Source organism: Pelobates fuscus, chromosome 1 (assembly GCF_036172605.1).
Source record: "Pelobates fuscus isolate aPelFus1 chromosome 1, aPelFus1.pri, whole genome shotgun sequence".
Lineage (NCBI taxonomy): Eukaryota > Metazoa > Chordata > Amphibia > Anura > Pelobatidae > Pelobates > Pelobates fuscus.
In genome coordinates, this window is record NC_086317.1 from 443,289,248 (window position 1) to 443,313,789 (window position 24,542).

Below are 24,542 nucleotides of genomic sequence, written 5' to 3' on the forward strand. Positions count from 1 at the left end.
GGTTTACCAATGGGTTTAGATATACCCTTTAGCTTTCCATGTTTCGGAGCGGGAAGGTAGGGATAGCCAATCCCTGAAGCAGTAGACATAGCTGAGAATAGCACTCATACTAGACGACACAATAAGCCATTGCCCATTCATGACATATATTGAGCCAAACAAAAACGACTATTATGTAATAGGCCAAAATAAGGTGCACCACCCTTTCAGGAAGAAGCCTTGGCTCTTACCCCCCAAGGTACTGTGCTCAAGTACCCGACCATGATATGGCAACTTTGTTTCAAGTTATCATGATGTTAATTTTAATGGTATTTTTTCTACACTTACCTTTTTCTACACTTACCCTTTGGAGTGGACAGTCATTGCCTCATGGACCCCTGATGCCCTTTAGGATGCGGGAGCAGCAGAGCTGCGACCCACTTGCCAATATGGATAGGACACTCAGCACGATGCTGCTGGGACGAGTGAGCCCCCCCACAACCCTCTTTAACAGCTGAATAGAGTGTTTAAACACCTTATGTTTGGACCCCCATGAAAATCTGTACACTAAATGACGTAAGAGGATTGAACTTACCGGTTAAGAGACACTTATTGAGCAGGGAATTAAAACACATCAAAGCAGACGTAGTATGTTTGCAAGAGACGCATTACAGGACAAATGACTTCATATAACCCTCACTATTAGACTACCCACACTAATACTACGCAATATCCCCTACTAAATCCAAAGGCGCCTCTATCTTCATTTACAAACATGTGGCATTCACCCTTTGCGTCTCTGGAGGTGGGTGTAAATAGGAGATATGTTATCCTTGGGTGCATGATTAGCAATATACGATACACAATAACCAATATCTACTCACCCAACACCAATCAACACAACTTCTTACAAATGGTCCTGAGCAAACTGGTTAAACTACAGTAAGGCGTTTCCATTATCTGCGCTGATTTCAATCACGTACTTGACCCGAGATTGGACACAACATTGTCACGGTATAGCAATAGATCCAAACTCCTCAAACGCCAATGTCTCCAAATACAAAAACTCCTCACCCTGCACCATTACTATGATGCTTGGAGGATATTCCACACGGACGAAGCCCTTAGTGTCTAAATGCCTCACTGTTAACGAACCCTACATTTACACAAGAGGTCCAAATGGCCTTAACACACTACTTCCAAGACAATGCCACCCCGCATATGCCACATAGCACATTCTGGGCGGCACATAAAACTGTAGCACTAGGACTTTTCATACGACAAGCTTTGCACCTACATAAAACCACTAAAGCATGGCTTACACAGTGGCAGAGAGACCTCTACCGCATCAATACGCAAAATCAACTCTCCCCATCCCTGGAACTAAAAAAGAAAATAGTCCAACTTACTAGACAAATCGACCAACAAGCCCTGGAAAAAACAGGGTACATCCTTCAGAAACTTAACACACGCCACTATGCACAAGGGAATAAGGCCAGTAAACTTTAAGTTCGGAGACTGAAAACACAACAGGCCACACAAAAAGTACCGCATCTTCTGTCCCGTACAGGCAGTAAAAGTTATGGTCCCCAAAGAGATCAGTAATGAATTTGCCAGATACTATAGAGACCTCTATAACCTGAAACAAAATGACAACACATTCCAACTAACCAGAACACATAAAAGCATATCTAGACACAGTACATCTAACTGCACTTACCACGCGACACAAACTAGCACTCATCAGGCCTATCACGGAAGAAGTTCTAGCGACAATCAGATTAATGCAAATCCCCAGGGCCAGAGGGTCAGGGACAATATGGTACTATACTAGCAAGCCCTCCATAAGGACTTCTTACTGGCACATATTGTAACTTTGCCTAAGCCAGGCAAGCCACCCATACTCCCACAGAACTTCAGGCCCATATATCTTTTAAATAAGGATGCAAAGCTATTTGCCAAATTACACGCACTGTGTCTTAGCAAAATACTCCCCCACATTATCCACTCCGACCAAGTTGGTTTTGTGACAGGCAGACGGGGCACAGAAAACATGCTCAAAGTCCTGAATCTTATTCACAGTATACACAAAAGGCCAACAGGGGGAAGGACTGGTCCTTTCCCTTGATGCGGAGAAGGCCTTTGATCGCCTCCATTGGAAATTCCTGGAGTCGGTCATGGCTAAATTTGAGATACCGGAAGGTTTTATGTTCATTGTTAAGGCACTATATAGTGCTCCCTCGGCTCAGGTACTCACAGCAGGGTTCTTGTCTGAACCTTTTTTAATTACGAACGGAACTAGGCAGGGCTTGCCCCTCTCGCCCTTACTCTGCATCATGGCATTAGAACCATTAACATCCAGAATATAAGACAAGGGGGCGGGGCCGGGCCGCCGGGCCGACTGGCAGCCATCTGCCTAGGCTCCAGCACCGAGCCTACTAAAACCTCGTAAAGAGACATTACCGACCGTGTCAAGGACGGATTGTCCGTCTCCACTCAACAGAGAACAACCCCAGCTTTAACCAGATACCTGGAAGACGCCTGTAGCAACCGGGACGTGCTAAAACAGCTACCCGCGGCCTTCTTGCCACCATAAGCCTCCATGCAAGCGGCCGCCGAGGACATACAAACGACTGGGAGACACATCCAGATGAGACACCAGGGTGAGAGACGGACGCCCTGCAAGAGGTACCAGCACACTCAGAGACCTGCTTCGGCCCCGCTTCCCCCCCCTGGCCGGCGGGGGTCATCCCGGCCGCATGGCGGCGGCCCACACAATGGCGGGAGCTCCCGCGTTGGTCCCACGCTGACCGCCTGAACTGGCAAAGGCTGCCTGAAACACAGCCCGCCAGCAGACACCGATACGGATGAAGAGGGAGGCCTCCGTCCACTCAGATGAGGAAAAGATCGGGCGCCGCCCTGGGGGCCCCGACAGCTGCTGTCACACGGAAGGACCCCTGAGCAACCAGCCCCTCCCGAGAGAAGATATGGACCCGGCCTCTGGGTTCGGGGGTGGCCCAGAGGAACTATGCCCCCGACACCGTGAGTCCTGTGGGACGGGAACACACCAGCCTTTCCGGTATACCGGTCGCCGTGAGAGGGTGGACCCGGTCCCAAGTATGTGGCCGGCGCTCAGTGGGACGAGAGGGCCCAGACGCTTCACAGATGCATATGGGGTGCTGGGGAGGTGCAGGAGACGGATGGGATGAAGACTCTTGGTGGGGGGTCTGTAAGACCAATCCGGACTCTGAGTGCCCACGGAACCTCAGGGCATCACGCGGGGGAGCTGGATATGACTTGTGGAGGACTGACGGTGGATAGATGGCCTAAAGGGCCCACAACGGCAGGTGTGGGATCGGCCCTCACCTGGGGTAACGGATATTGCTTCACTCAGTACACACCATGTAAAGACACTGTTTAGTCTGGCCGTGATTAAATAACAAAGCCATGTTCTACAGTTCACAGACTTAATTTCCACGTTTGCATATACTTTTCAAAGTTGGGATGGAACGGTCAAGCTCCTGATAAGGCCACTGGAACTCATTCACTAAATCACAGGAAGCTGATAAGGCCCTGGATAATCGTTTTTGTTATTCTGAAGCTCGAATCAGTTTTGCTAAAGCTACATATGCCATTGTTTTCTTATGCTATTCATGCTTAGCTCAAATTATGACCATGCTATTTACATCTCAAAAGCCCCCTAGGGCCTCCGCTTGAGGCCGTTTATTATTTTCGTTGCCTAGATAGCCAGATGGATGTAAAACATGATGTAGGTTAAAATGCTAACATATCCCAATAGGAAGACGCACGATACACATATAGCTACACGCCACTGGCTATTCATATTTCAAAAGCCCCCTAGGGCACCCGCTTAAGGCCGTTTATTCTTGTTGACTAGATAGCCAGATGGATGTCAACCATGATGTAGGTTCAAATGCTAACATATCCCAATAGGAAGTCGCACGTTACACATGTAGCTACACGTCACTGGCTATTTACATTTCAAAAGCCCCCTAGGGCCCCCGCTTAAGGCCGTTTATGTTTGTTGACTAGATAGCCAGGTGGATGTAAAACATGAGGTAGGTTAAAATGCTAAAATACCCCAATAGGAAGACGCACGCTACACGTATAGCTACACGACACTAACTATTTACAGTTCAAATGCCCCCTAGGGCCCCCGCTTAAGGCCGTTTTATTTTTGTTGACTAGATAACCAGATGGATATAAAACATGATGTAGGTTAAAATGCTAACATAGCCCAACATGCAGTTATATGACAGACAACTATAGCTTAATCACTAGAAAAGGCATAAGACATTTGTAATAGAGCCAACATACACCAGGCAATTCACGCCGCAATGCTTGTAAGTTTAACCCTGCAAAGTTTGTTTGAATACGATTCTATGTTTTCACCGAATTCGCCTCTGCGTAGGCGATACAATGCATTTCTTCTCTTCTGCTGCTAATTAAGCCTCTGCGTAGGCAACAAATCGTCTTATTGAAAGTTACTGCATAGGCCCCTGCGAGGGCAACCACTTGCCTTACTATGACCCAATTCGAAATTTACGCTTATGTTATGAAACAATAAAAATATTTAAAACAGAATATAAGACAACACATCTATACATCGAGTGAGTGTTGGAAAGCGTGAATATAAAACACATTTATTCACAGTGCTATTAACCCTGACCCAACCCCTGATATCCCTGCCCAACCTATTCAAAGAAGTGACCGACTGCAGAGACAGCTCATATTACAAACTTAACATGACAAAAACCCAGGCCATGGGCATCCACATTAGCAAAGACATGCTTGATAGACTCAAACAAAACTTTACTATGGACTGGAGAGTAGACCATGTCACATTCCTAGGACTGCATATAACAAAAAAAAACCTGCACACCTATTTCAGGGTAATTATGACAAACTTTATAAAGAACTTGAGTCTACACTGACCACCTGGGGGGACAAGTATCTCTAGTGGCTAGGCAGACTCACAGTGGTGAAAATTATTTTATTGCCCTGCCTGCAGTACTTATTTTGTACGCTGCAGATCACACTTTTATTGGCTTACTTGGACAAAATCCAAAAAATTATTCATTTACTTTATCTGGGCGCACAAAAGGGTAAGGGTCGCTGCGAAGTTCCTACATCAACCGGTGGCAGAGGGTGGTCTTGCCTTACCTAACATTAAATTATACTACAGGGCGGTCGGTGGTGGTGGTGGTGTTAGTGGTTGAGATCAGTTCTTCACCTTACCCCACAATGGACAGATATAGAAAGCTACTGGGCCCAGGGTCTGAAATTAAAGCGCCTACTATGGGTACCTCAACAAGCATGCCCTGCGCTACCAAACCTGCTCCCAACTATAAGAACACTCCTAACAACCTGGGACACAACCCGAGCTGTACTATGCTCCACTTAAACCTAGTCACAGGGTACACCGATATCCAGCCTCCACACAGCCAACCAAATGCTTGATCACCAAGCGTGGGTTGAGGGAGGGTGCACAAACGTGCAACACCTATTTCAGGGGACCACACTCCTACAATTTCTTGCACTTAAAGAGAAATTTAATCTTCCCTCCAGAGCAATATTTTCATACCGCCAAATCAAATCAATGCTAACATCCCGAACCACTAAACCTACAGAGCTAACCCCGAAATCAGAGTATGAGTCAGCGTGCCTAGCGCCGACTAGTTACTTTCTATGTGTTACAACCTCCTTAACAGAGGTGATAAGAAAGTGCTGGATTAATTTAGACTAGCATGGCAAGCAGACCAATCCTTTGACATACCACAATAGTCGAAAGCACTTACTGCACACAAAGGGAGAACATCCTGCACCTTACACTTAGAATTGCTGAGTAAAATATTTTACAGGTGGTATATTGTACCAGCTAGATTGGCCAAAATCTTCCTAGGTACGAGGGACACATGCTGGCGATGTAAATCAGAAAAGGGCACAATGTACTGCATATGGTGGTCCTGTAACCACATTCAACCATGCTGGTTGATGGTCGAGGACATTTTATTGCAGGACCTAAAAACCAAAATAACACTTACCCAAGCTAAATGTATTACTTTTAAATATTGATAGGTTTCCGAAATGGGAAGCAATTCTGGTATTTCATACTTTAGTTGCAGTTTTGACACTAAGAGCATGGGCCTGAAAGTCAGTGGAGGCGCCTTCCGCACAGGCCTTAAGGCAACATAACTCTAACAACCTAGACTGCGAGCATATGGCCAGACGAAAACAGGGCACACACACATTCTTTGGGAGAGCCAAAGAGTCCTGGTATGCCTATATACACACGATGAATAAACTAATAGACCCAACATACCCTACGGTCACGCGACTGACTGACTTCTACCAGGGCAAATCAACCTACAAACTAACTCATACTCACTTCTTCAGAGGTCACAGGCGAACAAGGTGTAGGCTATTTCTCAGAGAAGGTCCAGGGAGTCATGCTATTTTACACATTTACGTATAATGATAGCCACATGCCGATATAACCTACTGGACCACCAGGGAGAGACACTGGACCACCATTGAATTTATGAAATATAGGACACAGCCCCCAGACAATGTGCCCTCCCCACACTGTAACCCCTTCACTCCCTGCCCCCTCCCCACACTGTAACCCCTTCACTCCCTGCCCTCCCCACACTGTAACCCCTTCACTCCCTGCCCTCCCCACACTGTAACCCCTTCACTCCCGCCCCCCCTTCCCACACTGTAACCCATTCACTCCCTGCCCATCCCACTGTAAACTTTCCTCCCCCTGCCCCCCACTGTAGCCTTTTCTCCCCCTGCCCCCACTTTGTAACCCTTTCTCCCCCTGCCTGCCCACTGTAACCCTTTCCCCCCCTGCCCGCCCACTGTAACCCTTTCTCACCTTGCCCCCACACTGTTACCAGCACACACACTCCCTCCCACACTGTCACCCTCACCTCTCCCACACACTGTCACCCTCACCTCCTGTCTCTGCGTGTATGTGTATCTGTGTGTCCTTTTGTGTCTGTGTGTATTGTGTGTCAGTGTGTATCTGTGTACATGAGTGTCTGTGTATCTATGTGTGGGAAACTAGGTGTCATTGTGTGTCTGTGTGTATTGCTGTGTCAGTTGTGTATTTGTGTGTCTGTGTGTGTCTCTGTATGTGTGTGTATATGTGTACACTTCACACATACTCCATACAAAAAACATGCTTACATTCAAACACACATTGTGTATATGTAGATTTTATAAACACAATACACACACTGCATCCACTACACACACACACACACACACTGCATCCACTACACACGTACTGCAATCAAACGCAAACATTACATACAAACACACCCCGGCATTAAAACACTAAAATTATCTACAAAGACCCCTTCATTCAAACACCAACACTACACACAAAAAGCACACCTGCATTTCAAGTCCGACACTACACACAAACACCCATGCATTCAGACGCAAACATTACAAACAAGTACACCACTACATACCAATGGCAACAGTACATACAAATACACCCATACATGCACACATATACTTAATACAAAAACATGCTTATTTTCAAAAGCTCAAACACTGCTCACAAATATAACCCTGCAATGATAAGAAAATGGTAGATCCCCATCTGGTATAGCATTGTTGAAGTTCTCCGACAGATGGAGATCTACCTTTTGGCCACACTTGCACTAGAGGGGGCCCCAGAAAACATTCTTGCACCAGGGCTAACTCTACATTAGTTCCACCACTGGGATAATCAACATGCGGTGCCTGGATTCAGGAGGATTCAGGAGGATAAATAAAAAGTTAAGGGTTGTTTGATTTCAATTATTCACCTGGCAGGAATGGCAGACTTAGTTCAGTGTAATAGTTGCTTTGCATTTGTTTCACGTTCCACTTTTTGGAGATTTGGTTGTTGTCTAATCTGTAGACAGTTCTCTATTTTGCGGCAGGAGATTGTATTTTTGAAGTCTGAGATTTGTAAATTATCTGGTAAACAAACTCAGGCTGGAACTGCTGCAAAGCCACTGCCGCAGAGTAATACTAGGAATGGCAGATGGATTACTGTAGGATCTGGTAGACTTGGAGTTGTGGATAAAAGGCATATTGCACAGTCTGTTGCTCTACATAATTCATTTTCTGCACTTTCAGAGTGTAGTGGTGTTGTGCAGAGAGGCACTGAGGCTAGTGGTGTTGTGCAGAGAGGCACTGAGGCTAGTGGTGTTGTGCAGAGAGGCACTGAGGCTAGTGGTGTTGTGCAGAGAGGCACTGAGGCTAGTGGTGTTGTGCAGAGAGGCACTGAGGCTAGTGGTGTTGTGCAGAGAGGCACTGAGGCTAGTGGTGTTGCGCAGAGAGGCACTGAGGCTAGTGGTGTTGTGCAGAGAGGCACTGAGGCTAGTGGTGTTGTGCAGAGAGGCACTGAGGCTAGTGGTGTTGTGCAGAGAGGCACTGAGGCTAGTGGTGTTGTGCAGAGAGGCACTGAGGCTAGTGGTGTTGTGCAGAGAGGCACTGAGGCTAGTGGTGTTGTGCAGAGAGGCACTGAGGCTAGTGGTGTTGTGCAGAGAGGCACTGAGGCTAGTGGTGTTGTGCAGAGAGGCACTGAGGCTAGTGGTGTTGTGCAGAGAGGCACTGAGGCTAGTGGTGTTGTGAAGAGAGGCACTGAGGCTAGTGGTGTTGTGAAGAGAGGCACTGAGGCTAGTGGTGTTGTGAAGAGAGGCATTGAGGCTAGTGGTGTTGTGCAGAGAGGCACTGAGGCTAGTGGTGTTGTGCAGAGAGGCACTGAGGCTAGTGGTGTTGTGCAGAGAGGCACTGAGGCTAGTGGTGTTGTGCAGAGAGGCTTGGTGAGGCCTAATAGAAAGCAGTTGTTGGTGGGGGATTCCATCATAAGAGGTGTGGAGATGGAGAATGGTGGTCTTGTGAGGTGTCTTCCCGGAGCTACTGCTCACAGAGACAGGAGACGTATCGGTAATATTGTTAAGCAAGCAAAGCAGGAAGGGGAATTGGATGTACTTGTCCATTTAGGGACAAATGACTTGGCTTGCAATGAGGTTTCAGAGGTTAAGGAAGTTTTTAGTGTTTTTGCCAATGATATACGGCAGGTTGCTTCCACATTGTCATTCTCTGAAGTTCTGCCTGTGCATAACACTCAGAATGACAGGCGGATGCGTATTAGGGACTTTAACTTGTGGCTTGGTGAATGGTGTCGGGAGCAAGGATTTGGCTTTATTGCTCATGGTAGCTCTGTTTGGAATGGAAATAAACTGTACAAAAAAGATGGTTTGCATCTTTCTCAAAAGGGAACAAATGTTCTCAGTGAGCAGTTCAGAGGTTTTGCTAGGATGTATTTAAACTAGGAGGGGGGGGCAAAAGGGTGATAAAACATCAATCCAATTGTCCCCCAAAACAAGGACAGAAGGTGCCTGTAGCAAGTGTGTTAAAAAATGATAAGCTTAGAGTCATGTCTACAAATGCTCGCAGTTTAGGGAATAAGATCCATGAACTTGTGGCAATAATGGCAACTGATAGTGTAGATTTAGTCGCTGTTACTGAGACATGGTATAATGAGAAAAATGACTGGGACATAGCAATACCAGGGTACTCTTTATATAGAAAAGACAGGGAAGGCAAGAAAGGGGGAGGGGTGGCCCTGTATGTAAAGAATAGCATAAAATCTAGTCTAATAAAGGTTAGTGAGGCGAACATAGAGTCAGTTTGGGTTACGTTAGAATTTGGTAATCACACAGTAACTCGTGTAGGTGTGATTTATAGGCCCCCAGGACAAATTGAAGAGTTAGATAATCTACTAGTTGAAGAAATAGCTAAAATGACAATGAAGGGGGAAGTTATCATCATGGGTGACTTTAATCTTCCTGATATAAATTGGAAAACAAAAATAGCTACTTGTGCCAGGAGCACACATATTCTAAACTCCCTACTGGGATTGTCTCTAAAACAAGTCGTTGAGGAGCCAACTCGTAAAGAGGCCATACTAGATTTAGTGTTAACAAATGGAGATTTGGTATCAGATATTACTGTAGGTGAAAGTTTAGGATCCAGTGATCATCAGTCAGTGTGGTTTAATATAAGAACAGTGACTGAGTCACACCACACAAAAACAAAAGTTTTAGACTTTAGAAAAACAGACTTTTCCAAAATTAGAATATGTGTAAAGGAGTCATTATCAGACTGGAGCAATTTAAATGGAGTCCAAAAGAAATGGGATTATTTAAAAGTTGCACTACTGAAGGCAACAGAAAATTGCATTAGGCTTGTCAGTAAAAGCAAAAAATTCAAGAAACCACTGTGGTACTCCACAGATGTAGCCAAGATAGTAAAAAACAAAAAGTTAGCATTTAGTAATTATTAAAAAAACCCAGAGTGAGGAAGACAGAATGACCTATAAGATTAGGCAGAAAGAGGCTAAGCAAGTTATAAGAGCTTCCAAATCACACACAGAAGAGAAAATAGCACAGTCAGTAAAAAAGGGGGACAAAACCTTTTTTAGATACATAAATGAGAAAAGAAAAGTAAAACAAGGATTAGTTAGATTAAAAACAAAAGAAGGAAGGTATGTAGATGAGGATAAAGGTCTAGCTGACTGCCTCAATGAATATTTTTGTTCGGTATTTACAGATGAAAATGAAGGAAAGGGACCTCAGTTAAGAAAAAGGATAAATGAGTCATTTATTACACGTGAGTTTACAGAGGAAGAGGTTCTATTTCAACTGTCAAAAGTAAAGACAAATAAGTCAATGGGACCTGATGGAATACACCCAAAGCTATTAAAAGAGCTTAGTGGTGTACTAGCAAAACCATTAACAGATTTATTTAACCAATCATTGATAACAGGAGTAGTCCCAGAAGATTGGAAGTTAGCGAATGTTGTGCCCATTCACAAGAAAGGTAATAGGGAGGAATCGGGCAACTATAGGCCAGTAAGCCTAACTTCAGTAGTGGGGAAAGTGATGGAAACCATGTTAAAGGATAGGATTGTTGAACATCTAAAAACACACGGATTTCAAGATCAGAGACAACATGGGTTTACTTCAGGGAGATCATGCCAAACTAATCTTATAGATTTTTTTGATTGGGTAACTAAAATTATAGATCAGGGTGGTGCAGTAGACATTGCTTACCTCGATTTCAGTAAGGCTTTTGACACTGTTGCACATAGAAGGCTTATCAACAAACTACAATCTTTGAGTTTGGATTCCAATATTGTTGAATGGGTAAGGCAGTGGCTGAGTGACAGGAAACAGAGGGTTGTAGTCAATGGAGTATATTCAAAGCTTGGGCTTGTCACCAGTGGGGTACCTCAGGGATCTGTACTTGGACCCATTCTCTTTAATATTTTTATTAGTGATATTGCAGAAGGTCTTGATGGTAAGGTGTGTCTTTTTGCGGATGATACTAAGATATGTAACAGGGTTGATGTTCCAGGAGGGATAAGCCAAATGGAAAATGATTTAGGTAGACTAGAAAAATGGTCAGAGTTGTGGCAACTGACATTTAATGTGGATAAGTGCAAGATAATGCATCTTGGACGTAAAAACCCAAGGGCAGAGTACAGAATATTTGATAGAGTCCTAACCTCAACATCTGAGGAAAGGGATTTAGGGGTGATTATTTCTGATGACTTAAAGGTAGGCAGACAATGTAATAGAGCAGCAGGAAATGCTAGCAGAATGCTTGGTTGTATAGGGAGAGGTATTAGCAGTAGAAAGAGGGAAGTGCTCATGCCATTGTACAGAACACTGGTGAGACCTCACTTGGAGTACTGTACACAGTACTGGAGACCCTATCTTCAGAAGGATATTGATACCTTAGAGAGAGTTCAAAGAAGGGCTACTAAACTGGTTCATGGATTGCAGGATAAAACTTACCAAGAAAGGTTAAAGGATCTTAACATGTATAGCATGGAGGAAAGACGAGACAGGGGGGATATGATAGAAACATTTAAATACATAAAGGGAATCAACACAGTAAAGGAGGAGACTATATTTAAAAGAAGAAAAACTACCACAACAAGAGGACATAGTCTTAAATTAGAGGGACAAAGGTTTAAAAATAATATCAGGAAGTATTACTTTACTGAGAGGGTAGTGGATGCATGGAATAGCCTTCCAGCTGAAGTGGTAGAGGTTAACACAGTAAAGGAGTTTAAGCATGCGTGGGATAGGCATAAGGCTATCCTAACTATAAGATAAGGCCAGGGACTAATGAAAGTATTTAGAAAACTGGGCAGACTAGATGGGCCGAATGGTTCTTATCTGCCGTCACATTCTATGTTTCTATGTTTCTATGGATGAAAGAGCAGGACACAGCACTCGTGATTCTGAGTCTGTGAGTAAGCAGTTGTATGTCTCTAAAACTGATTGCCATGATGTGCAAAGTTTCTAGAATTATGCCTCTAAAACTGCCATGGTTATGCCAATTTTATGCATCTAAAACTGATTGCCATGGTGTGCCAATTGTATGCTTTTAAAACTGATTGCCATGGTGTGCCAATTTTATGCATCTAACTGTTTGCCATGGTGTGCCAATTGTATGCATCTGAAGCTGCTTGTCATGATGTGCCAAGTTTATGCATCTAAAAGTGATTTCCATGATATGCCAAGTTTATGCATCTAAAGCTTATTGCCATGGTGTGCCAAGTTTATGTATTTAAAGCTGCCATGATGTTCCAATTTTATGCCTCTAAAACTGATTGCCATGATGTTCTGAATTTATGCCTCTAAAGCTGGTTGCCATGGTATGCCAATTGTAAGCATCAAAAACTGATTGCCATGGTGTGCCAATTGTATGCACCCAAAGTTGCCATGATGTGCCAAGTTTATACATCTAAACCTGATTGACATGATGTGCCAATTGTATGCATCTCAAGCTGATTGCCATGGTATGCCAATTGTATGCATCTAAAGCGGATTGCTATAGTGTGCCAATTTTATGCATCTAAAGCTGCCATAATGTTCCAATTGTATGAATGTAAAGCTGATTGCCATGGTGTGCCAATTGTATGCCTGTAAAGCTGATTGCCATGGTGTGCCAATTGTATAGAAATATAAAGCGGATTTCCACGGTGTGCCAATTGTATGCATCTAAAGCGGATTGCTATAGTGTGCCAATTGTATGCCTCTAAAGCAATTTGCCATGGTGTGCCAGTTTTATGCCTCTAAAAGTAATTATCATGGTGTGCCAATTGTGTGCATCTAAAGCTGATTGCCATGGTGTTTTTTAAATATGCATTCAAAGCAAGTGGGCCTCGAAAAATTACTGTTTTGAAAAGTGGGTCTCGGCCCATAAAAGTTTGGAAAGCCCTGCTCTAGACTGTATGGCTAGAGATGTCCCGAATAGTTCGCTGGCGAATAGTTCCTGGCGAACATAGCTTGTTCGCGTTCGCCACGGCGGGCGAACATATGCGATGTTCGGTCCGCCCCCTATTCGTCATCATTGAGTAAACTTTGACCCTGTACCTCACAGTCAGCAGACACATTCCAGCCAATCAGCAGCAGTCCCTCCCACCTCCTGGACAGCATCCATTTTAGATTAATTCGGAAGCTGCATTCTTAGTGAGAGGAGGGACAGTGTAGCGGCTGCTGATTTAATAGGGAAATTGATAGCTTGGCTAGAGTATTCTGTGTCCACAACAGTCCTGAATGACTCATCTGATCTCTGCTGTAAGGACAGCACTCCAAAAAGCCCTTTTTAGGGCTAGAACATCAGTCTGTTTTTTATTTTTTTTTCCTGTGTAATCTAATTGCAGTTGCCTGTCTGCCAGCGTGTGTGTCAGGCTCACAGCGTATACTGTGCCCACTTGCCCAGTGCCACCACTCATAGCTGGTGTCACAATAGCTTGCATTTAAAAAAAAACAAACTTTTTTGACTGTGAAATAATAGCAGTGCGTTTTCTTCACGCGTGTGCGTTTCAGGGCCTGCCAGGGCACAGTGTCACACCAGTGCAACTCATATCTGGTTTAACAGTAGTGTACACTAAAAAAAAAACTCGAAATTTGACTGTGAAATAATAGCAGTCAGTTTCCTTCACACGTGTGCGTTTCAGGGCCTGCCAGGGCACAGTGTCACACCAGTGCGACTCATATCTGGTCTAACAGTAGTGTACATTTAAAAAAAAATAAAAATTTTGACTGTAATAGATTGAATAGCAGTTAGTTGTCTGCAAGCGTGTGTGTCAGGCCTACAGCGTCTACTCTGCCAACTTCTGCCAGTGCACAGTGCCACTCATATCTGTTGTCACAGTAGCATGCACGCATAGTACCACTAATCGAAAAAAATGACAGGCAGAGGGAGGCCACCCCGCAGGGGCCGTCGTGGTGCTGTGATTCCCTTTGACCCTAGAATAATGCCCAGTGTTCAGAGGCCACGTACCCTGAACTCGAAAAGTTCTGAGGACATAGTTGACTGGCTAACACAGGACACCCAATCTTCTACAGCTTCTGCTCAGAACCTTGACGCACCAACCTCCTCCAGCTTAGCTTCGGGCACCTCTCAAGTTACCACTCGCCCGCCTGCCGCCACCACCAACACTAGCACCACAGCCGCTTCACTTGATCTGTCAGAGGAGTTATTTACACATCAGTTGGAAGAAATGAGTGATGCGCAACCATTATTGCCAGAGGATGTAGATAACAGGGATATGTCTCAGTCAGGCAGCATTACACACATGGACGTACGGTGTGATGATGATGATGTTGTACCCGCTGCTGCTTCCTTTGCTGAGTTGTCAGATACAAGTGAAGCGGTTGATGATGACGATGCGTCCGTGGATGTCACGTGGGTGCCCGCTAGAAGAGAAGAAGAACAGGGGGAAAGTTCAGATGGGGAGACAGAGAGGAGGAGGAGACGAGTTGGAAGCAGCGGGAGGTAGTCGCAAGGAGCTAGTGGCACAGTAAGACAGCATGCATCAGCACCCGGGGTCAGCCAGACAGCACGCCAATCAACGCATGCTGTTGCCACCACCAGAATGCCGTCATTGCAGAGCTCAGCAGTGTGGCATTTTTTTTGTGTGTCTGCCTCTGACAACAGCGATGCCATTTGCAACCTGTGCCAAAAGAAACTGAGTCGTGGGAAGTCCAACACCCACCTAGGTACAACTGCTTTGCGAAGGCACATGATCGCACATCACAAACACCTATGGGATCAACACATGGTCCAGCATCTTCAGCCACGTCAACCACTGCTGTCCTCCTTGCCCCCTCTCAACCATCCGCCACTCCGTCTCTCGTCTTGAGCAGTTCCTGCTCATCTGCCCACAGTCAGGTGTCTGTCAAGGACATGTTTGAGCGTAAGAAGCCAATTAGAAGCCAATAAGAAGTCACCCCCTTGCCCGGCATCTGACAGCTGGCTTGTCTGAACTCTTAGCCGGCCAGCTTTTACCATACAAGCTGGTGGAGTCTGAGGCTTTCCAAAAATTTTTAGCTATTGGGACACCGCAATGGAAGGTACCCGGCCGAAATTTCTTTGCACAAAAGGCAATCCCCAACCTGTACTCGATTGTGCAAAAGGAAGCAATGGCATGTCTGGCACACAGTGTTGGGGCAAGGGTCCATCTGACCACTGATACCTGGTCTGCAAAGCATGGTCAGGGCAGGTATATCACCTACACTGCGCATTGGGTAAACCTGCTGACGACTGCCATGCATGGAATGCGTGGCTCTGCAGAGGAGTTGGTGACACCGCCACGACTTGCAGGCAGGCCTGCTGCCACCTCCTCTACTCCTCCTACTCCATCCTCTTCCATAACCTCCTCGGCTGAGTCCTCTTCTGCTGCTGCGTCTTGCTCCACATCAACGGCACCCCCCCAGCTCCCCAGGTACTATTCCACATCCTGGATATGGCAGTGCCATCTTGGGGTTGACTTGCCTGAAAGCAGAGAGTCACACTGGACCAGCACTCCTGTCCGCCCTGAACGCACAGGTGGATCAGTGGCTGACTCTGCACCAACTGGAGATCGTCAAAGTGGTTTGTGACAATGGAAGAAATTTGTTGGCGGCATTGAATTTGTGTAATCTGATCGTACACCGCTTTGTGCATAAGTACCCAGGCTTACAGGACGTCCTGAAGCAGGCCAGGAAGGTGTGTGGCCATTTCAGGCGTTCCTACACGGCCATGGCGCACTTTTCAGATATCCAGCGGTGAAACAACATGCCAGTAAGGCGCTTGATTTGCGACAGCACGACACGTTAGAATTCAACACTCCTAATGTTCGACCGCCTGCTCCAACAAGAAAAAGTCGTTAACGACTATTTGTATGACCGGGGTGCTAGGACAGCCTCTGCGGAGCTGGGAATTTTTTTGCCACGTTACTGTACGCTTATGCGCAATGCCTGTAGGCTCATGCGTCCTTTTGAGGAGTTGACAAACCTAGTCAGTCGCACCGAAGGCACCATCAGCGACATCATACCATTTGTTTTCTTCCTGGAGCGAGCTCTGCGAAGAGTGCTGGATCAGGCCGTAGATGAGCATGAAGAGGAAGAGGAAGAGTTGTGGTCACCATCACCACCAGAAACAGCCTTATCAGCATCGCTTGCTGGACCTGTGGCAACGCTGGAAGAGGATTGTGAGGAAGAGGAGTCAGAGGAGGAATGTGGCTTTAAGGAGGAGGAGGAAGACCAACCACAACAGGCATCCCAGGGTGCTCGTTGTCACCTATCTGGTACCCATGGTGTTGTACGTGGCTGGGGGGAAGAACATACCTTCAGTGAGATCACTGAGGACAAGGAACGGGACATGAGTAGCTTGGCATCCAACCTTGTGCAAATGGGGTCTTTCATGCTGTCGTGCCTGTTGAGGGACCCTCGTATAAAAAGGCTGAAGGAGAACGACCTGTACTGGGTGTCCACGCTACTAGACCCCCGGTATAAGCAGAAAGTGCCTGAAATGTTACCGAATTACTGCAAGTCGGAAAGGATGCAGCAGTTCCAAAATAAATTAAAAAGTATGCTTTACACAGAGTATAAGGGTGATGTCCCAGCACAACGGGAATCTAACAGGGGAAGAGGTGAAAGTAATTCTCCCACGACCACACCAGCAAGGACAGGACGCTTTACAGACGTGTTGTTGATGGAGGACATGCAGAGCTTTTTAAGTCCTATGCATCGCCACAGCCCTTCGGGGTCCACCCTCAGAGAACGACTCGACCGACAGGTAGCAGACTACCTCGCCTTAACTGCAGATATCGACACTCTGAGGAGCGATGAACCCCTTGACTACTGGGTGTGCAGGCTTGACCTGTGGCCTGAGCTATCCCAATTTGCGATAGAACTTCTGGCCTGCCCCGCTTCAAGTGTCCTGTCAGAAAGGACCTTCAGTGCAGCAGGAGGTATTGTCACTGAGAAGAGAAGTCGCCTAGGTCAAAAAAGTCTAGATTACCTCACCTTTATTAAGATGAATGAGTGATGGATCCCGAAGGGACTGACAGTGGGTGATACATTCGACTAAAAATGGCCTGATGAGGGGGACGTAACAGGGATTAAACTGATAAGAATAGTACTACTTAACACACCACTCCTATCTGGTGGCACATTTGATTGCAAGTGCAGTGCCCCAAATTTGAAGTAGGAGGACCAACCAAGCATCTTTTTCCATCTCCCGGTTCCTAAAATCGATGCCATATACACGTCCCCTGATAGGGGACGTAACTGTAGCGTTACTCACCTTTCCCAGGGGCCGGGCGCGGTCCTCTCTTCAGGCCGCGCGCGGTCCTGCGGCTGCACGAGCCGCGCGCGGCTCATCCGACGCTTCTGGCAGGAAGGCGGGCAGTGACCGCGAGACGCGGTCACATGTCCCGCCTGAATCTAAGAGCGACCGCGAGTCTCGGGTGCGCTCTTAAAGAGAGAGTGGGAGCCTAAATTGCCAAAAGGCTCCCATTGGCCCCTGTCATCCCACACACCCCATACACTTACCTTTTGGGGGTGTGGAAGTGACAGGAGCCAATCACATTAGTTTTGAAACTACTTATACTTACCCTTTTCCCTTAGTTCCTTGCCCTATCGTGGTTTCTGTCTCAGTTCCCTTTAGCGCTTGTTGTGTTCAGTTGTGTTCCTCCGTATTTGACCATGGCTTTGTATTCTGACTTCGTTTTCGCTTTATCCTTGTCTGTTCTGTTTGCCGGCTTGCTGTTTCCTGTGTACCAGACCCCGGCTTGTCCTCGTTTACGCTGTCTCTTTGTGCCCTTGACCTCGGATTGTTCCTGACTCTGTACTTCTCCTATATACGTCGATATATACATCCGGCCATTCTAAGGTCCGGTAGACGTATCTCACCTCTGTACTGCCTTCTGTTTAGCTGGATCCTGCGTGTAGGGGTATATTCTCGTTACATTACGATAGGGTCTTGGACCCCGCAGATTTAGCTCAACAGATGGCGTCCCATGAGGCTAGATTTGTAGAGCAGGATCACCGAATGGATCAGATAGCCCAGGCTCTCCAGACGCTCTTAGCTAGAACCGTTCCAGCAACCACACCTAACCCTCCTACACCCCTTCTTCCTGAAGTATCGACTGTGCCTAATGCTTCGGCCCATTTAACACCTCCCCCTAGGTATGGAGGGGACTCTAAGACATGCAGAGGGTTCATTAACCAAATAAAATTCCACTTTGAGATGTATCCACGTTCATTTCCCACAGATTGGTCTAAAGTTGGGTTCTTTATGCACCAACTTACTGATAAAGCCCTTGAGTGGGCAAATCCTATTTGGGAAGCTAATGGACCTATGGTACATGATTTTCACAGTTTTCTTACAGCTTTTCGCAGAACCTTTGATACTATGAAAAGGTCTAAGAATGCCGCAAGAGCATTAATGAGAGTCAAACAGGGTTCTAGGTCTGTGGCTGATTACGCTATTCAGTTTCGTACCCTTGCCTCACAGGTAGATTGGACCAACAATGGGTTAACTACGGCCTTCATGGAAGGTTTATCAGACTCTATATTGGATGAGGTAGCAGCTAAGGAGCTTCCTATTGCCTTAGAGGACCTTATTGACTACCTCATCGATATAGATAATAGGATTCGTGACAGGCTCTATACTAAGAACAGGAATAGACGTTTTGTTACACCTATTCACCCCAGAGTTAATATACCGGAGAATGTTAAAGTATCTGAAGAGGAACCTATGCAATTAGGGGTTGCCAAACTCTCAGATACTGAGAAATTACATAGGAGAAGGGAGGGACTCTGCCTATATTGTGGTAAGAGAGACCATATGGTAAAGGAATGTCCTTTGCTCCCGGAAAACTCTCGCACCTAAGACCTTATAGGGGACTGGCCTTGGGTGTGATTTCTAAGTCTTCTACATTGCCTCCTAACCGACTGCTTCTCCCTGTTTCTTTATATATGGGAGAGAATTGTATAGTTGAAAACATATACGCTCTGGTTGACTCCGGGGCAGCTGAAAATTTTATAGACTCTGGTTTTGTAAAGAAAAACAACATTCCCATCAGAGAGAAGGAGATACCCTTGGCCGTTGAGGCCATAGATGGTAGACCATTAATCTCTCCAGTAGTTACCCATGAGACTGCACCGTTACACATGTACACAGGGGTTTTACACTATGAAACCATTCGGTTCCAGGTCATCACCTCTCCCTCTTCACAGTTAGTGTTAGGGTATCCATGGTTACGTGCCCACAATCCCATTTTTGACTGGGAGACAGGGCAGATAAAATCATGGAGTGAAGCCTGCCACGAGTCTTGTACTATTGAAGTCACGCCTGTGAATACTATTAATGTTCCTACCATTCCTCCTTTGTCTACGACTATACCCTCTCAGTATTTATCTCTATAGACTGTCTTTGATAAAAGAGAGGCTGACAAATTACCGCCTCACAGACCCTACGATTGTGCTATTGACTTGTTGCCTGGCACTATACCTCCAAAGGGCAGGGTGTACCCTCTATCGGTTCAAGAAAACCGTGTCATGGAGGAATACATCAAAGAATCATTAGACAAGGGATTTATTAGGAGATCCTCTTCTCCGGCTGGAGCGGGGTTCTTCTTTGTATCAAAAAAAGAAGGTGATTTAAGACCTTGCATTGATTATAGAGGTCTTAATAAAATCACCATCAAAAATGCTTACCCTATACCATTAATAACAGAATTGTTTGACAGGCTCAAACATGCTACGGTATTCACCAAACTAGATCTTAGAGGAGCATACAATTTGATACGTATAAAAAAGGACCACGAATGGAAGACAGCATTCAACACTAGGTCAGGTCATTATGAGTATACCGTCATGCCATTTGGGCTTTGCAATGCCCCAGCAGTATTCCAAGAATTTATTAATGATGTCTTAAGAGACTTTATTCACTCATTTGTTATTGTGTACTTGGACGACATTTTAATATATTCTACAGATCTACATGCTCATCACAGACATGTTACGACAGTTCTGACATGTTACGACCCTTCTTGCTAATGGTCTTTATTGTAAACTAGAAAAATGTCTATTCGACCAATCCGAAGTCCAGTTTTTGGGGTATTTGATTTCCGCTAAGGGTTTTCGTATGGATCCCCGGAAGCTCGCTGCTGTCATAGAATGGCCTCTGCCGCAAGGTCTGAAAGCCATCCAGCGTTTTCTGGGTTTCTCTAATTATTATAGACGTTTTATCAAAGGTTTTTCGTCTATTGTAGCACCTATTACTCGTATGACAAAAAAAGATGGAAATACTCGTGTCTGTTCTACCGAGGCACTTCAAGCTTTTGACTTTCTTAAGACTACGTTTGCCTCTGCACCTATTTTACAGCATCCTGTCCCCTCATTGCGCTATATACTTGAAGTTGATGCTTCAGATATCGGGGTAGGTGCTGTCTTATCTCAAAGAGAGTCTCCTGAAAAGCCATTGCATCCTTGTGGCTTCTTTTCTAAACAAATGTCCAAAGCAGAGAGGAATTATGATGTGGGTAATCGCGAACTCCTTGCTATCATTTTAGCACTCAAAGAATGGAGACATTTGTTAGAAGGCACTAAGGATCCGATCCTCATATTTACGGATCATAAGAATCTGTCCTACCTTAGCGAAGCTAAAAGATTGTCTTCCAGGCAGGCTAGGTGGTCACTGTTTTGTCCCATTTCAATTATATAATCACCTATAGGCCAGGTGATCGGAACACTAAAGCGGACGCTCTGTCCAGACAGTTTGAAACTATTGACAAACAAGAGATTGATGTTACTCCTGTCATTCCCCCAGACAGGATAATAGCAACTACTGTATTGTCTATTTCCTCGTCCCTCTTGCAGGCCATACAAGCGAAACAAAGCATGGCACCTAGCGAGAGGCCTAATGATAAATTGTTTGTTGACGTTCCCGAGAGACGGGATATTCTGTCACTATATCATGATACTAAGACTGCTGGACATCCTGGTATTTCCAAAACAGTGTCAGCTGTTTCTCTGTATTTTTGGTGGGATTCCTTACGAAAGGATGTCACTGACTATATAAGTGCTTGTACTACTTGTGCCTGTATGAAATCCTCTCGTAGAGTTCCTTGTGGGCTGTTGCATCCGTTACCCGTTCCCGAGAGGCCTTGGTCTAACCTATCAATGGATTTTATTGTTGAATTACCCCCTTCGAATGGTAACACAGTCATCCTGATGATAGTTGACCGGTTTTCCAAAATGGCTCACTTTGTGTCTCTTCGCAAGTTGGCCACATCCAAGGAACTGGCCCTTATCTTCGCTAGAGAAGTATTTCGGTTACATGGCATTCCCTTATCTATTGTGTCCGATAGGGGTAGCCAATTTATTTCCAGATTCTGGAAAGCCTTTTGTTCAGAAATGGGTATTTCTCTCTCGTTTTCTTCCGCTTACCATCCCCAGTCTTATTGAGCTGCTGAACGTGCCAACCAGTCTCTGGAGCAGTACCTCCGTTGTTTTGTGTCTCACCATCAGGACAATTGGTCTGACCTGCTTCCTTGGGCTGAATTTGCTCGGAATAACGCCACTCATGATTCTTCCGGCAAAAGCCCTTTTTACGTCGTCTATGGCCAGCATCCCGTTGTTCTCCCGGCTGCATTCTCCTCACAGGGCATGCCAGTTCTGGATGAGCATTTAGCTGGTTTGCGTAATACTTGGGAGCAGGTTCAGCGTTCTTTGGTTGACTCTGCTGCTCGCCAGAAGGCTCAGGCTGACAAGCATCGCAGAGCGGCTCCTTCCTATGTTGTGGGGGACAGAGTTTTGCTTTCCATATTCGCCTCCGGGTGCCTTCTATGAAATTGGCTCCCCGCTTCATTGGTCCTTATCGTATTATACATAAGGTTAATCCCGTTTCATATGCCTTGGGTCTGCCTAAGAATCTGCGCATACCTAATGTTTTTCACACCTCGTTGTTGAAGCCTTACGTGCGCAACCGCTATACCCGGCATGCTCCTCCTCCCCCTCCTGTCTCTGTGGAGGGTCATGAGGAATTCGAAGTGTCTGCTGTTCTTGACTCTCGTTTCCTTAGGGGTCGGCTTCAGTACTTGGTACATTGGAAGGGTTATGGGCCTGAGGAGCGCAGTTGGATTTCTGCTGATGCTGTTCATGCTCCCCGCCTTGTGCCTTCTTTCCATTCACGTTTTCCTGCCAGGCCTAGTCCTGCCCGCCCGGAGGGCGTGTCCTCAGGGGGGGGTACTGTAGCGTTACTCACCTTTCCCAGGGGCCGGCCGCGGTCCTCTCTTCAGGCCGCAAGCGGTCCTGCGGCTGCACGAGCCGCGCGCGGCTCATCCGACGCTTCTGTCAGGAAGGCGGGCAGTGACCGCGAGATGCGGTCACATATCCCGCCTGAATCTAAGAGCGCGCCGCGAGTCTCGGGCGCGCTCTTAAAGAGACAGTGGGAGCCTAAATTGCCAAAAGGCTCCCATTGGCCCCTGTCATCCCACACACCCCATACACTTACCTTTTGGGGGTGTGGAAGTGACAGGAGTAAATCACATTAGTTTTGAAACTACCTATACTTACGCTTTTCCCTTAGTTCCTTGCCCTATCGTGGTTTCTGTCTCAGTTCCCTTTAGCGCTTGTTGTGTTCAGTTGTGTTCCTCCGTATTTGACCGTGGCTTTGTATTCTGACTTCGTTTTCGCTTTATCCTTGTCTGTTCTGTTTGCCGGCTTGCTGTTTCTTGTGTACCAGACCCCGGCTTGTCCTCGTTTACGCTGTCTCTTTGTGCCTTTGACCTCGGATTGTACCTGACTCTGTACTTCTCCTATATACGTCGAGTCCGGCCATTCTAAGGTCCGGTAGACGTATCTGTCAGGATCGGGACAGGGATCCAACACGCAGAGTACAAAGAGAGGAAAGGTACGTATACCGGGCCTTAGAATGGCCGGACTAACGTACCGAGAGTAATAGAGAATAGTCAGAGACAAGCCGAGGTCGAGGGAACGAGAAGACAGATAAGCGAGAGACAAGCCGGGTCAAGGGATAACAGAGAAGCAGGGTAGTACAACGAGCCGAGTCAAAACCAATAGAGCAAACAAGAATACCAGAGCGCTGAGTGACTAGACAAGCTAGAACCACGACAGGGCAATGAGCTGAAGTGAGAAGTAAGCTTAAATACCCTGGCTCTGGATGGTAATCACGCCTCTGACAAGTACCGATTGGATATCGGAGACTTGAGTGACAGGTCGCTCGTGATAGCGTCATGACGTCACGTATTGAGCGTCCTGCTAGAAAAGGACGTGGATTCCTCGCGGCCGGTGTTTAAGTGACTGGATGAACCGCGAGGAACGGAGGAAACAGCTCGCCTGGACGGATAAACCACCAAGTCTCTACCTCCCTTAGAGGTAGAGGCCTCAGGTACCCTGACAGTACCCCCCCTCTCAGATACGCCCACCGGGCGGAATGAACCGGGGCGAGATGGGAAGCGGAGGTGAAATGCTCTGCGAAGGCGAGAAGCATGAACGTCCTCCTGAGGTACCCAACTCCTCTCCTCAGGACCATATCCCCTCCAGTTGACCAGATATTGCAATTTTCCCCTTGAAATTCTGGAGTCAATGATGGAACTGACCTCGTACTCCTCCCGACCCTCCACCTGAACAGGACGAGGTGAGGAGGCCTTAGAGGAGAATTTGTTGCAAATAAGAGGTTTCAACAAGGAGACATGAAAGGAGTTAGGAATGCGTAAGGCAGGTGGCAGAGCAAGGCGATACGCAACCGGATTGATACGAGTGAGAACCCTGTAAGGGCCTATGTAACGAGGAGCAAATTTCATAGATGGAACTTTTAGGCGAATATTCTTAGTACTCAACCATACCCTATCCCCAGGAACAAAAACAGGAGCCGCTCTTCTATGCTTGTCAGCGTGTTTCTTGAACAGCGAGGAACTATGTAATAGAATTTGCCGAGTCTGATCCCATAATTTCTTCAGGTTGGCGACATGATCATCAACCGACGGTATCCCCTGAGAAGAGGAAACCGAAGGAAAAATCGAAGGATGAAAGCCATAGTTCATGAAGAAAGGGCTAGAGCGAGTTGAATCGCAAACAAGGTTATTGTGTGCGAACTCCGCCCAAGGAATCAGACCGACCCAATCGTCCTGGTGTTCGGAAACAAAGCAACGT